This window comes from Zingiber officinale, chromosome 4A (genome assembly GCF_018446385.1).
Source record: "Zingiber officinale cultivar Zhangliang chromosome 4A, Zo_v1.1, whole genome shotgun sequence".
NCBI classification, from domain to species: domain Eukaryota; kingdom Viridiplantae; phylum Streptophyta; class Magnoliopsida; order Zingiberales; family Zingiberaceae; genus Zingiber; species Zingiber officinale.
In genome coordinates this window covers 21,350,970-21,366,401 of record NC_055992.1, presented here as the reverse complement: position 1 = coordinate 21,366,401, position 15,432 = coordinate 21,350,970, and the positions used below count along the sequence as shown (strand labels likewise).

At 44.6% G+C, this 15,432-nt stretch overlaps 1 long non-coding RNA gene across 1 annotated transcript; it reads right to left on the bottom strand.

Annotated features, from left to right (window-relative positions):
• Positions 1-12,513: 12,513 nt before the first annotated feature.
• LOC121973198 lies at positions 12,514-13,084 on the bottom strand. The gene is made up of 3 exons (XR_006109415.1): positions 12,911-13,084; positions 12,698-12,768; positions 12,514-12,542 (listed from the first exon to the last, which is right to left on the bottom strand). It is a non-coding gene; the product is annotated as an uncharacterized LOC121973198 (long non-coding RNA).
• Between the last annotated feature and the right edge of the window lie 2,348 nt (positions 13,085-15,432).

Here is a 15,432-nt window from a genome sequence, read left to right as displayed (position 1 = left end):
TTCAGGGGTTTTAAATTCAAGGGTTTAAAGATAACTTGTGGAAGTAGCGTAGGAATATTGTGTTGTATTTAATCAATGTTGACCCAATATTTAAGAATAAAATTACGCGTGGCCTCATGAGCAAAGCATCTTATCACATTGCGAGATTCAATATAAATTTAAGGAGATATGTGGAGTTACAAATTGGTGGAGCTCGCTTATCACTTCTGCTTGACTTTGTTCGAGTTTTTTTTTTATAAAAAAATAATTAAAAATTTAAATAAATCAATTAATAGTTATACACTTTCACATTTTATATTAAATTCATTCATTTTAAAACTTACCATGTTGAGTGTTGAGCTCAGATATAGGGAAGCAAGACTTGTTCATATAAATTGAATAAAAGTCTATCAAATATATGAAATTTATGTTATTAATTTATTCTTAAAATATTATAATTAATTTAGAACCTTGGGTAGGCTGAGCCACTTATATGAGTGAGAATTAGCTTAATGTATATATATATATATATATATATATATATATATATATTTGGCGTACTATTTTTTTATATAAATATCTCCCTTATTCAAATAACTCTCGTTCTAATATCTCCCTAATTGTATAAACTCACATTTATTTATTTTTTTTTCACTAATCTATATAATTTTAGTTTTATCATTTGATCCTGTTTGAAAACACCAATGCATTACTCGTTGGTAAATGGATGTCGAGGTTAACTGAGTCGTTGATCACCAAGCCATGTGGATTTGCATAGCTCCGATGAAGCCTAGGAAGGAAGCACCAAAGAGAGCAAGTTAAAATGACAACCAGGGAGTTCCCCGGTGAAGCACTCCAACGTTCTAGAAAGCCTCCGATGGAGGAGAAAGAAGTAGATGATGAGTTGTGAAGTTAGTGTTTGATGTGTTTGTATGTGCTTACCTCTGCCCATAGGGATGAGCTACTTTTTATAGGGAGGTAGTTGATTCCCACATGCCCCATGTGCTCCTCAATTCCCGTGTTCTTTAATTACGTTTCTCAAAGTAATTGGTCATGCCTACCCATTTATTTCGGAATAAATGGGTGCATTTCCCTCACTTGTTGAGGATAATGGATGCGTTATCCGTGTCTTCAGCGAGCAGCCACATATTTCTTTGATTACCATCACCAGGTATCCTTCAGGTTAATCAGGGTGTGCCTGAGTCGAACGTCTTGGGAATGGGTAGTTAGGAGTTGGTGTCAGAGTCAGGCCTGCCAGAGTTGGGAGTCGAGTGGAGGGCTACTCCACCTTGACTTTAACTACTACTTTGGCAGGACCATTGACTACCTTGGTCGTGTGGCACTCTTGATTATTTTTCATATCACCAGTCTCTCCTTCAAGTCTAGTAAAAAAAGACAGTAATCCAACTAACTAGATTGTAGTGTAACAAAGCAGGGTGGCTTCTGATACTGTGAATGCTTGCTGCCATGTGACAAAAAAAAGATAAAATCACTACGTAATTCAAGTGAGAGTATGCATTTAATCATAGCCACGCTAATTAAATGCAGCATCCAAGAATGAGCCACTATGTCTCTAAGGTTACAACACATTAATGTGATGTGACCTACCATAGAGAAGATTAAGTGTCATATGTAATGTAATGATTACTTAAATTTAGGGTGACCTATACGCTTGATTAGCCGACTAAAAGTCCATCCCATGCTTGCTATGGAAACGATCCTATGGTCACAGTTATGCGAATGAAGATATATCTTAGGTTGTAGAGAAATCCATGACTATATCGTGTAACCCTTCATGCATCCGTTGCTCTTCATTTTCCTCGTCTTCAAGCTAAATGTGTTTCTTTTCTTAGTAAGTTGCTTAGTTTTTCTTATCATCCTTTGCTTCGATTAACTATTAATCGTCTACTCTCTGACCTAAGCTATGGTAGTTCGCATGCTATCCTCACAATGGCTACAGATACTTCGTCAGATCCCTGGTATAGGTACGTTGAGTCGAGTTTTACTAGTGCAGCCATGGATCGATTAAGGTTAGCTTACGTGATCCCAGCTGATCATCTGATAAGGCTTTCGAACGATAATGACCAGTTGCATCACCCCCTCCTGACTGTATGACTTTCTTCAAGAGTCATTTGACAAGAAGACTCCGCTTTCCTATTCTGTCCTTCTTCTCCGATGTATCACGGTATTTTCGTATTCTTCTATCCCAACTTGGACCAACTTTATAATTTTAACCAGCATGATTATCCTCTTCTGCCTCTACTGTCTCCCCTTATCTACCCGCATCTTCCATTATTTCTTTTTCCCAAAGAAATGATAGACAGGGTGTTCTTATTTTCACCCTGTAAAATATGACACCCAAATAATAATTAAAAATAAAAATATTTGTCAGCCGATCATGGATTTATTAAGAATCTTTCCTCATCACACAAAGGGTGAAAACCTCAATTTTTATTTGTTAAACCCCCGAATCCAATATCATGGCCGACTTGATGGCAACATGAGTTGCCTACTCCTCCTACTCTGAAAGATTATCACTTGGAGTAGGACTATTTTCGGGTGTTGCAATAGTTGTTGGACTTGAAGGGATTGCTCCACATGTTTGGGTTAAGCCCCATCTTGCCCCCCCCCCCCCCCCCCCCCACGCCTCTTTTCTTATCTACATGAATTTTGGAAGCTAACTGAAGGTGTATTATTTATTTCTTGTAGTTGCTACCACGTTGAAAGTCTCTATGAACAAAGCGACGAAGTTGATAGAAGTTGGGTTGGAAGTGTGTACCCCCCTCATTCTATTGTCGACTCCGACAAAGGCGGCCCCTCAGGTGGCCGCTCCAACTCTGACTCTGTCAGGGAAATCAAAGGCACCCTTAATCCTCTCACTGATGGAAATGGAGCCCGCATCGTTAGGGTAGTCGGGGACACCCCTTAGAGGAGGTTAGTTCTTGGCATCTGTGTCACGCCCCCAGAAGAGTCCCTGTCCGAGAAAATTTCAGCAGCATCTCCCCTGTACGGCGGACAATCAAAATTTTCTACAAGCACTAAATACTCAGCCACATGCGGTTGGAATAATAACAGTAATAAAAATCAATCACCACGCAGTTTATATATATATATTCAGCCTCTGGCTGACACAACCACGCAGTAATAATACTCTGACTCGAAATCAACCCTACTCAACTACACTCGTAAAGCCCAAATCCGATTTTTCTTACCTCTTCTGCCGTCCAGGCAGGCATGTAGTAGAGTAAATCCAAATCATACGAAAAGTCCATCCAACGAAAAGATTCCATACAATATCCATATGTAAGTCCAAAACAAAACTAAAATAAAGTCTGATAGCGAAAAGCTAAAATGAAACAACTCAAAAACCAGCAGCAGAGTAGCACTACGTGCAGTGGGGACTAGCGACTGGAACTCCCTCCTGACAGCATCAACCTGAAAATAACAACAATGGAGGCGGGGTGAGTCCAACACTCAGTAGTTGATATGCAAAGTAAAGAAACAACACCTAGCACTAATCATGCGTCCAGTGATAAAAAGATAAGAATGCATCTGAAATAAGCAGGAGAATACTCTACTAACCAGTCCCGAGTATAAGGTCAAACAGTCAGGGATAAAGAATCACATATGCATGTCAAACATAGGTATCCAACAATATGCAGCATATAAATGCAGCAACCACAAACACAAGCAATAAATGCATCATGCATATGATGCCAATGATGCGTCCTGGTCACCCCTGACGCCAGTCGATCGTCTCATACAAAAGTGAGGCCGAGTGGGTAGGGCTGTGACAACCGTGCACTCTGTCGTCACTACTCCTGATGAGTGACCGAGTGGACGGGATGCTGTCGGAGTACACCTATCCTCCTACCCCAAATCATAGATGGGGGAGCGCAATGCTCTCAACTCCCGGTACTCAAAGACGGGGAGGAATCCCTGCCGGATAACACGTTGTGTCACACTACCCATGAGCGGACCAACGGTGCCTAACAGAGTCCCTGCTGCAACACACTCATCCTGAATCGACCACTAACCCATGAGTGGTGGTGTGTGCAGATCCATGTAACTGGCGATGTGCTCAACAATAATGGAGCGGACTATCGCACAGCATGCAATCATGCAAATGATGCATGGCAATAACCATATAAACATCCTGACCTAATCCATATATATAGAAAAGTGCACCCTAGGTCAACGAATCATATCGAATCAAAGGTACACAGAAGGTATAAAAACCTAGGTCCTGAACATGGTCAAGCATGGCATATCACTACCCCTATAAGCATGTACAAACAGGTAAAATATACCTGAGATGCAAAACCAATCAATCAATCAAGCATGTAAGATTTGGGTAGTGATTAACTGAAACAGATAAGAAACATAATTAATGCAATATGTTAATTTAATTACTAAGCATATCAAATGACATAAGTCAAAAGTACCCGCCTCCAATAGGAATGTCCAAATCCGACATCGAGCTACTCATCTCGCGTCAAAGTCCTAAGTCACGAACAAATAAATATATTTTATTTAGCTATATTTTACATAAATAGCTAAATAAATTCTTAAAAATTATTTAGGGCAAAACCCTAAACCAACCTACTAACCATATATTCCAAATTCACTACAAAATGTATCACGATCCTACACTTTACCTCAAATCACAACCGTTGATTGTTGCCGATCGTTTACTGCTGAATTGAGAGCTGCAGAAATAGGGCAACTGCTGGAAACAAAACAAGCAATCAAATCAACAATTTCCTTCCAAACCATGTTCCCAAAAACATAACCACTACAAACCTATACAGAAAATGCTACTTCATTTTCTACAAATCTAATGCCAACCACAGCTTGATTAACAAACTCACCTACTCTATATCGGAGGTGCAGCTAGTGCTAAGGCAGAGGTAGGGTAGAGGGGTTCGCTGTGGAGAAACAAACTCGCACTCGGAAGTGGCACGCCAAGGAAGAACCAGGGTTTGATTCGTTGTTCTTGGCCGGATGTAATCCAAGCAGAGACGCACTGGCGAAGATGGGAAGAGGGAAAAAGGCCACGGCACTGTGGTGGTCGGCGCTGAGGCTCCAGGGGAAAGGCAATAGGTCGGCTGCCGGCGTGATGCTCGGCTCAGGGAAGATCGCCGGCAATGAAGGGGTCGGCTAGGGCAGAGAGCGAAGCCGCCGGAGCTCTTGTGGCTGATGCTCGACGTCGGCAGAGGAGAAGATGTAAGAGGAGAGGAGGAAACCGAGAATAGGAAGTGGCCGAGGGGTTTAAGGCTTCAGCGAGGAAGAAACCGCCGGGCCGGCGGTTAGGGCTCGGCGTCGGGAAGAAGGGAAGAGGGCAGCAGGTTTTGGCGAGGAAGAGAAATAAGGAAAAGAAATTAGAATAAGTAAAAAGGAATTATAAAAGAAACAATTCCTCGCTTAATTGGGTAGCCTAAATAGGCTTTTTCTCCGGGCCCCGTTTTCATCCCCGTTAACTCGTCCATACGAGTTCCGAAAAATTTCCGAAAAATGTCCAAAAATTCCGGAAAATTCCCTTATTCATATTCGCCTATTTCCGGTATTTTACATTCTCCCCCACTTATAAAATTTGGTCCCCAAATTTTCGTTATCTACCATCAGCAGATATAGTGCATAAATGTTGAACGGTAAATAAATCACATACCTCAAGTGAAAAGATGGGGATATCGAGCTCGGATAGTGTCCTCGAGCTCCCAAGTAGCTTCCTCGTCCGAATGATGCTGCCATCCGACTTTAACCAACCGGATAGTCTTGTTCCGAACTGACGCTCTTTCCGGAACCTCCTCATAGGTAATGTCAGGCTGAACTGGAACTCGGATATCTGCCAGCACATGCGTCGGATCGGGTACATATCTCCTCAGCATGGATACATGAAATACATCGTGCACGCCTGGGTGGATCGTTCGGTAAGCTATTGCTCCGATCCTCTCCAAGATCTCGAAGGGACCAATGTACTGGAGCTAGCTTACCTTTGAGGCTAAATCTCTTCACCCTTTCGTGGGTGAAACTCAGAAATACATGGTCGCCAACAGAGAACTCCAGTGGTCTGCGGATCAGCATAGCTCTTCCGACGATCCTGCGCCTCGACATCCTCCGTCCGATAGTACGGACCAACTCTGATCCTGCTGAACTCTATGAGGTCCCAACAACTGGGCCTCTCCAACCTCATCCCAGGACGGGTGTCCGACAAGGTCTACCATACAACACCTCAAACGGTGCCATCCGGATAGCCGAATGGAAGGTTGTTGTAGGCAAACTCTACCAATGGCAGATGGTCCTCCAACCGCCTCCAAATCCATAACACATGACCTCCAAGTCCTCTAAAGTCTGAATGGTCCGCTCGACCGTCCATCCGTCTGTGGATGGAAAGTCGTATCGAACGTGAGTGCCCAAGGCCTGCTGCAGACTCTGCCAGAAACGATACGTGAACCGTGGATCTCTATCCGAAATGATACTCAATGGAACGCCATGTAGTCTGATAATCTCTCGGCAATACAAATCTGCTAATCGATCCAGGGGATCAGTCCTCCGAATCGCTAAGAAGTGCGCTGATTTGGTTAATCGATCAACGATTACCCAAATCGCGTCATGACCTCGTCGTGTCCTCGGCAACCCTACCACAAAGTCCATGGTAATGTGATCCCACTTCCACTCAGGAATAGGAATCCGCTGAAGTAATCCTGCAGGTCTCTGGTGTTCAGCCTTCACCTGCTGACAGACAAGACATCTCGCTACGAAATCCGCGATGTCTTTCTTCATACCGTTCCACCAATAGGAACGTCTCAAGTCTCGGTACATACGGGTCCCGCCTGGATGGATCGCAAATCGAGAACGATGTGCCTCCTGAAGTAGCTCCTGTAAGACCGAATGAGACTGTGGTACGCATAATCTACCTCAGAAGAATATAATACCCTCCTCGTCTCGTGTAAACTCGGTCTGCTGCCCGGAAGCTAATAAACTGCTAATAAACTGCAGATGCTGATCACTAGCCTGCGCCTCTCGGATCCTCGTCCTGATCGACGACTGAGCAACCATGGTAACCAGAATACCCTGCTCTGTCGGTCCCTGCTCCTCAAGATCTAACTCTGAGAAAGCCTGAATCAAGTCCGTGACTGAAATCCGGTGGCAAGCCAAAGTCCCTCTGGACTTCCTGCTGAGTGCATCTGCAACCACATTAGCTTTCCCCGGGTGGTAGCTAATGGTACAATCGTAGTCCTTCAGGAACTCCATCCATCTCCTCTGTCGGAGATTAAGCTCCTTCTGAGTGAAAATATATTTGAGACTCTTATGATCAGTGAGAATCTCAAATGTGATACCATATAAATGATGACGCCAAAGCTTCAGAGCAAAGATGATGGCAGCTAACTCCAAGTCATGAACTGGGTAGTTCTTCTCATGCTCCTTCAGCTGACGAGAAGCATAAGAGACTACTCTGCCGTGCTGCATCAGAACAGCGCCCAAACCCTGTAGAGACGCGTCGGTGTAAAGTACAAATCCATCCTCTCCAGAAGGTAAAACCAAAACTGGAGCCGACACTAATCTCCACGAAGCTGGTCTCGCAATCCTCGGACCATATGAACTTCACGCCTTTCCGGGTAAGACGTGTCAGTGGCATAGCAATACGCGAGAAGCCCTCGACAAAACGTCGGTAATATCCGGCCAATCCCAGAAAACTGCGGATCTCCTGAACTGACTTCGGCTGCTCCCAACCGGTGACAGCCTCGATCTTCTGAGGATCAACTGAAATACCTCTGCTAGAAACCACGTGTCCCAGAAAACCAACTGAGGATAGCCAGAATGCACACTTGCTGAACTTCGCGTACAGCTGATGTCGTCGAAGAATCTCCAAGACTGTGCGAAGATGCTGTGCATGCTCCTCCTCGGAACGAGAGTAGACCAATATGTCATCAATGAAAACGATAACAAACTGATCCAGATACTCCAGAAAAATGCGGTTCATCAAGTCCATAAACACCGCTGGAGCATTGGTAAGCCCAAATGGCATTACCAAAAACTCATAATGACCATATCTGGTACGGAATGCTGTCTTCTGGATATCAGAATCTCAACCGATGATATCCGGATCACGATCAATCTTAGAATACACTGATATCTCTGAGTGATCAAACAAATCCTCGATCCGCGGTAATGGATATTTATTTCGACGGTAATCGCATTCACCGCCAGTAGTCAATACACAACCTCATGGTACCATCCTTTTCTTGACAAATAATGGAGAACTCCATGGTGAAACACTAGGCGAATGAATCCTCTGTCTAAAAGCTCCCGGAGTTGAACCTTCACTCGTTCAACTCTTTTGGTGCCATACGATCACGGAGCTTCGATGTCGGTAGCGGTTCACGGAATCACTCAATAGCGAACTCCATCGCCTTCTAGGAGGCAAACTGGCGCCTCCTGGAAATACATCCGGGTATTCCTGACAACAGGAACGTCGGAGAGCTGCGACTACTGCTGTCCTGATCAACGACAACAGAAAACCATGACAACCGTGAGATAGCAGCTTCTGCGCATAATCGCCTCTCTAATGCCGGTGAAACTCCACGAGGGTTGGTTCGGAGGCCAGGTGACCACCCTCATCCGGCAATCAACGGTAGCATGATATACTGATAACCAATCCATACCAAGAATGATATCAAACTCGACCATCTCCAATACTAGAAGATCTACCGTAAGTATCATGTTGCCAAAGTCTAACGGGCAACCTCTGATCTCCTGGGTGACGTCTAAAGTATCACCGGACGGTAGGGAGACAGTCAATCGCCGCAACCTAACAGTAGGTAATCTACCAATCTCCCGCATAAAAGTACGGGATATAAAAGAGTGCGAACTACCAGTATCAATATGCATAAATGGAAATCGTACCGCGGAAAACGGATCCGTCGGCCCGCTGAGCATCCTCTCTGGTAATAGCATGAACACGACCAGTCTCTGGCGGAGGAGGAGGTGGTAATGCTGCCAGCGGCTGCTGCGGCTGGGCAGAAGCCTGCCACTGAGGCGCTGCTGGACTATGTGCCAGATAAGACTGAGAGGATGGTGACTGATACTGTGCAGCTGGCTGGGACTGAGTCTGATACTGCCCCTGAGTCGGATAATAAGGTCCTGGAGCAAAACTCTGGGGTGCTACAGAAGCACTGGAGTACTCCTGTCCAAGCATGCCAAATGCTGCTGCTGCAGGAGAAACTATCCCCTGCCGACGATGTGAAGATTGGGCTTCTGCCCTCCTCGATATGCCCCTGGCCCTCTGGAAGCCGTGTGCTGAGCCTTCAGCTGACAATCTCGGCTCTGGTGCCCTGGCAGTTTGCAATAAAAGCAAACTGACTGTCCCAGAGAGCAAGCTGAGGTGAGGTGATCTCTGGATCCACATCTGAAACAATGTGTATCACTGGAAGGTGGTTGCCGGTTCTGCTGAGAAAACCGGGAACGTCCTGAAGAAGACCGCCCTGATTTCTGAGGCCTACGAGACGCCCCAGAAGTACCCTGACCTGACCGTCTGTGACTACTCTGAGGCTGTCCTGTCGCCTGTGTCTGCTGGACCTGCCCTGATGTCTGACCCGTATGCTTTCTTTTCCTGTCTGGATATGCTGTCTGCCGAGCTAACTCTATCATCAAAGCTCGATTCAATGCATCAGAGTAGGATGTAATCCCTAATCCAACAAGCTGTACATGCAGATAACCGTCCAATCCCTGTATAAACTGCATCATGCGAGTTCTGTCCTCCGCAACTAACTCTGGACAAAACTGAGCCAACCGGAGGAATTCTGTATTATACTCGGTCACTGAGCGGTTATTCTGCCTCAGACTCATAAAATCCTGTCGGCGAGACATCTGATAGGACAGTGGAAAGAAACGGCTCTCAAAAGCCTCTCTGAACCTGGTCCATGTGACGTTGCGCTCACCAATAATAGAACGCTGAGTAACCCACCAGGCATTAGCTTCATCCCGTAAATGGTAAGCAGCCAGCTCTGCTTCTCCCACTCAGAGCAAGCCATATAGAAGAAAGTCTGCTCCATAGTCTCTATCCATGACAGAGCCATACTCGGATCGAGATCTCCGCGGAAAAGAGTGAAACGAGTCTTCATCGACTCGGCCAGTGCTGGAATCCTAGCTCGTGCAGCGACAATATCAGTGAGCTGTGTCGGGACGGCTGCAGGAACTGGCGGAAACACTGGAGCTGATACTACAGGTGGTACCGCGGAATAAACCGGAGGAGGAACTCCCGGTACTGCTGTATATACCGGAGCATAGGCCGTCTGTGGTACTGCCTGGGGAACAAAAGTGGTGGCAACTGGAGGTACGGTAGGAAAAGGTACCGGATGTGGAGCAGCTGCTGCTACTGTAGGCACTGGGGGTACAGGTGCCACTGGTATAGGATACACTGTAGATCCAAGTGGTGGTGGCACTGAATACGCCGTAGGCTGCGCTGGAGCAGATGTCGGGTACACCAATGGTACTCCTGATGGTACGGTAAACAGGGTAGGCGTGGATACCGTCGGTGTGGCCAAAGTAGGTATCTCTACAGGAGCTATCGGGATTTGAGAGCCCGATGCTCCCGCTGCATCCTGAGTCTGTCCCTGACTGACAAGCTCACTAACAATGGGCATCTCTGGCATATCCAGAGATCCCGTGGTCCTCGCACGTGGTCGACCAGCACCACGTCTCGCAGCAATACGAGTAGATCGTCTCATATCTGTTAAATTAAATTACAGATATCAATACCAATATAACCAACACAAAATAACAACATACCTATTTGCTGTCTGGAGATGTTCCGTCTTCCGAACTGACAAAATCGACGGATATCCATATAAATCCAAATAAATCAAAACATAACCATATCGAAAATCCGAAAATGCCCAGTTGACTCGCAAACTGGCTAACCCAAATATCCGAATCCCAACAACCCAGATCCGATAAATCTCCGAAACCAAAAGGTGTATCCATAACTCGCCTCGATACCAATAAATTGGTATCGGATAAATCAAAATCCAAAATACGAAACAAAAGATCGTATAACCCGCTCGATACCACTAAATTGTCACGCCCCGGAAGAGTCCTCGTCCGAGAAAATTTCGACAAGATCTCCCGACGGACAATCAAAATTTTCTACAAGCACTAAATACTCAACCACATGCGGTGGAATAATAACATAATAAAAATCAATCACCACGCAGCTTATATATATTATACATCCACGCAACCACGCATAATAATACTCGACTGAAATCAACCCTACTCAACTACACTCGTAAAAGCCCAAATCCGATTTTTCTTACCTCTTCTGCCGTCCAGGCAGACATGTAGTAAATCCAAATCATACGAAAAGTCCATCCAACGGAAAGATTCCATACAATATCCATATGTAAGTCCAAAACAAAACTAAAATAAAGTCCGATAGCGAAAAGCTAAAATGAAACAACTCAAAAACCAGCAGCGGAGTAGCACTACGTGCAGTGGGGACTAGCGACTGGAACTCCCTCCGGACAGCATCAACCCGAAAATAACAACAATGGAGGCGGGGTGCGTCCAACACTCAGCAGGTACAGTTGATATGCAAAGTAAAGAAACAACACCTAGCACTAATCATGCATACAGTCTCCTGTACTAACCAGGTCCTGAGTATAAGGTCAAACAGTCCGAGGGATAAGGAATCCTGTATGCATGTCAAACATAGGTATCCAAACAATATGCAGCATATAAATGCAGCAACCACAAACACAAGCAATAAATGCATCATGCACATGATGCCAATGATGCGTCCTGGTCACCCCTGACGCCATCGATCATCTCACACAAGTGGGTAGAGTTGTGGCAACCGTGCACTCTGTCGTCACTACTCCTGATGAGTGACCGAGTGGACGGGATGCTGTCGGAGTACACCTATCCTCCTACCCCAAATCATAAATGGGGGAGCGCAATGCTCTCATCTCCCGGTACTCAAAGACGGGGAGGAATCCCTGCCGGATAACACGTTGTGTCACACTACCCATGAGCGGACCAACGGTGCCTAACAGAGTCCCTGCTGCAACACACTCATCCTGAATCGACCACTAACCCATGAGTGGTGGTGTGTGCAGATCCATGTAACTGGCGATGTGCTCAACAATAATGGAGCGGACTATCGCACAGCATGCAATCATGCAAATGATGCATGGCAATAACCATATAAACATCCTGACCTAATCCATATATATAGAAAAGTGCACCCTAGGTCAACGAATCATATCGAATCAAAGGTACACAGAAGGTATAAAAACCTAGGTCCTGAACATGGTCAAGCATGGCATATCACTACCCCTATAAGCATGTACAAACAGGTAAAATATACCTGAGATGTAAAACCAATCAATCAATCAAGCATGTAAGATTTGGGTAGTGATTAACCGAAACAGATAAGAAACACAATTAATGCAATATGTTAATTTAATTACTAAGCATATCAAATGACATAAGTCAAAAGTACCCGCCTCCAATAGGAATGTCCAAATCCGACATCGAGCTACTCGTCTCGCGTCAAAGTCCTAAGTCACGAACAAATAAATATATTTTATTTAGCTATATTTTACATAAATAGCTAAATAAATTCTTAAAAATTATTTAGGGCAAAACCCTAAACCAACCTACTAACCATATATTCCAAATTCACTACAAAATGTATCACGATCCTACACTTTACCTCAAATCACAACCGTTGATTGTTGCCGATCGTTTACTGCTGAATTGAGAGCTGCAGAAATAGGGCAACTGCTGGAAACAAAACAAGCAATCAAATCAACAATTTCCTTCCAAACCATGTTCCCAAAAACATAACCACTACAAACCTATACAGAAAATGCTACTTCATTTTCTACAAATCTGATGCCAACCACAGCTTGATTAACAAACTCACCTACTCTGTATCGGAGGTGCAGCTAGTGCTAAGGCAGAGGTAGGGCAGAGGGGTTCGCTGTGGAGAAACAAACTCGCACTCGGAAGTGGCACGCCAAGGAAGAACCAGGGTTTGATTCGTTGTTCTTGGCCGGATGTAATCCAAGCAGAGACGCACTGGCGAAGATGGGAAGAGGGAAAAAGGCCACGGCACTGTGGTGGTCGGCGCTGAGGCTCCAGGGGAAAGGCAATAGGTCGGCTGCCGGCGTGATGCTCGGCTCAGGGAAGATCGCCGGCAATGAAGGGGTCGGCTAGGGCAGAGAGCGAAGCCGCCGGAGCTCTTGTGGCTGATGCTCGACGTCGGCAGAGGAGAAGATGTAAGAGGAGAGGAGGAAACCGAGAATAGGAAGTGGCCGAGGGGTTTAAGGCTTCAGCGAGGAAGAAACCGCCGGGCCGGCGGTTAGGGCTCGGCGTCGGGAAGAAGGGAAGAGGGCAGCAGGTTTTGGCGAGGAAGAGAAATAAGGAAAAGAAATTAGAATAAGTAAAAAGGAATTATAAAAGAAACAATTCCTCGCTTAAAAGAAACAACTGTCGAGAAGCATAGGAGACTACTCTATCGTGCTGCATCAGAACACTGCTCAAATCCTGAATAGGTGCGTCGGTGTAGAGGACATATCTGTCCTCTCCAGAAAGATAAACCAAAAACTGAAGCCGATACTAATCTCCGCTTCAGCTCTTGGAAGCTGGTCTCGTAGTCCTCGGACCACATGAACTTCACGCCTTTCCTGGTCAGGCGTGTCAGTGACATAGCTAACCGTGAGAAACCCTCAACGTATCTCCGGAAATATCGAGCCAAACAAAGGAAGTTGCGAGCCTCTTCTTTAGACTCCGTTTACTCCCAACGGTAACAATCTCGATCTCCTGTGGAACCACAGTATACTCCTACTGGTCATCATGTGTCCAAAAAATCTCACAGAAAACAATCTCAAAACGCACTACTAAACTTCGCATATAGATGTTCTTGTCGAAACATCTCCAGAACTATGCAAAATGACGTGCGTGACTCACCGCGGATCCGAAATAGATCACAACATCGTCAACAAAGACAATGGAAACCGATCCAAACATCCTCGAACTACCAGAATCATTGAGTCCCTGAAAACATCTAAGGCACTGTAAGCCTATATAGCAAAAACCAAGACACATGACATCCGTATCACAGACATCCCTATCCATAAGATCTCTGATAATAAGTCGGAAATCTAATCACCAACAACATAAATCACCAAGGAAAAGATCCTCTAGTGTGAGAGCAACGCTCCATCACACGAAATATCACAAATGTAGGAGCAACGCTCTACCACAAATAATCCGGAATATGTGGGAGCTACGCTCCACCACAACTATCTAAAATATGTGGGAGCTACGCTCTACCACAAACAATACATAAATGTCCAAGGCACCTAACTATCACACTAGAGATTGCACGAGATCTCTCTACCACAGATCACTATGGATAGCCTAGGGTATAACAACCCGGTAACCAAATCAAATCCATAGTCAACTCTATCATCATCCTAGTGAGTCGGTCACCCACCAATAGGAGAATTAGTTGACAGGATAATACAACCAATAACATAATGTAGACACTCAACATTCTACATTCAACATAGGTAGAATCATCGTGATGCTACCAATCATAGACCTGACACACGTGCACACACAACATAGGTATGATCAACATAATTCTTCAATTATTATACATCAAACACACACACAACTCGGTATATTCAAATTATTCTCCAACAATACATACCGAACACGTGTGCAAAAATCAACGTAGGTATAATCGGCAATACACCTCAAATAATACTCACCTGACATATATACACATATGCCAAGAGTATAATCAACGTATACTTCCAATAAGGCATACTAAAACCCAGGTGCATTCACAAATCACACAAAATCAACAAGATACCTCAAATACCACACCAAACACATATGTACATACCACAACACCGATGTAGTCGACAAGATAATTCCAACATGACACTCACACCCATGTGCACATACCACGACAAAGATTTAAATCGATAAGATTCCTCCAATATGTCCATCAGGCACGTATAACTAACTAAATAGTTATAATCCACAAGGAACCTACAATAATCATATCCAGATGGGAATACCCACACTATCTGCAAATGAACTATTCATCCTAGAACTCCTTCAACTCATAACAATCATATGTACACTTCATATATATGCATAATCAACATATTTAATACAATCTATCACACCAACCCTATGTCATCTTCGAAGTTATCCAATTAGGTACAAACAGTCGAAAATTACAGTACCCATGGAATAGGATACTTCGATCCTCTATCGACTGACCAAATCATCAATAGTATATGGCTAATCCAATCCTTTCCCACGTCAGGATAAACTAGATACTCGATATGCTCAAGATATCCAACTAACCACGAATAACTCAAGATTCAAACATCTAGAATTAAAGTAGGTCAATCCCCTACTGTT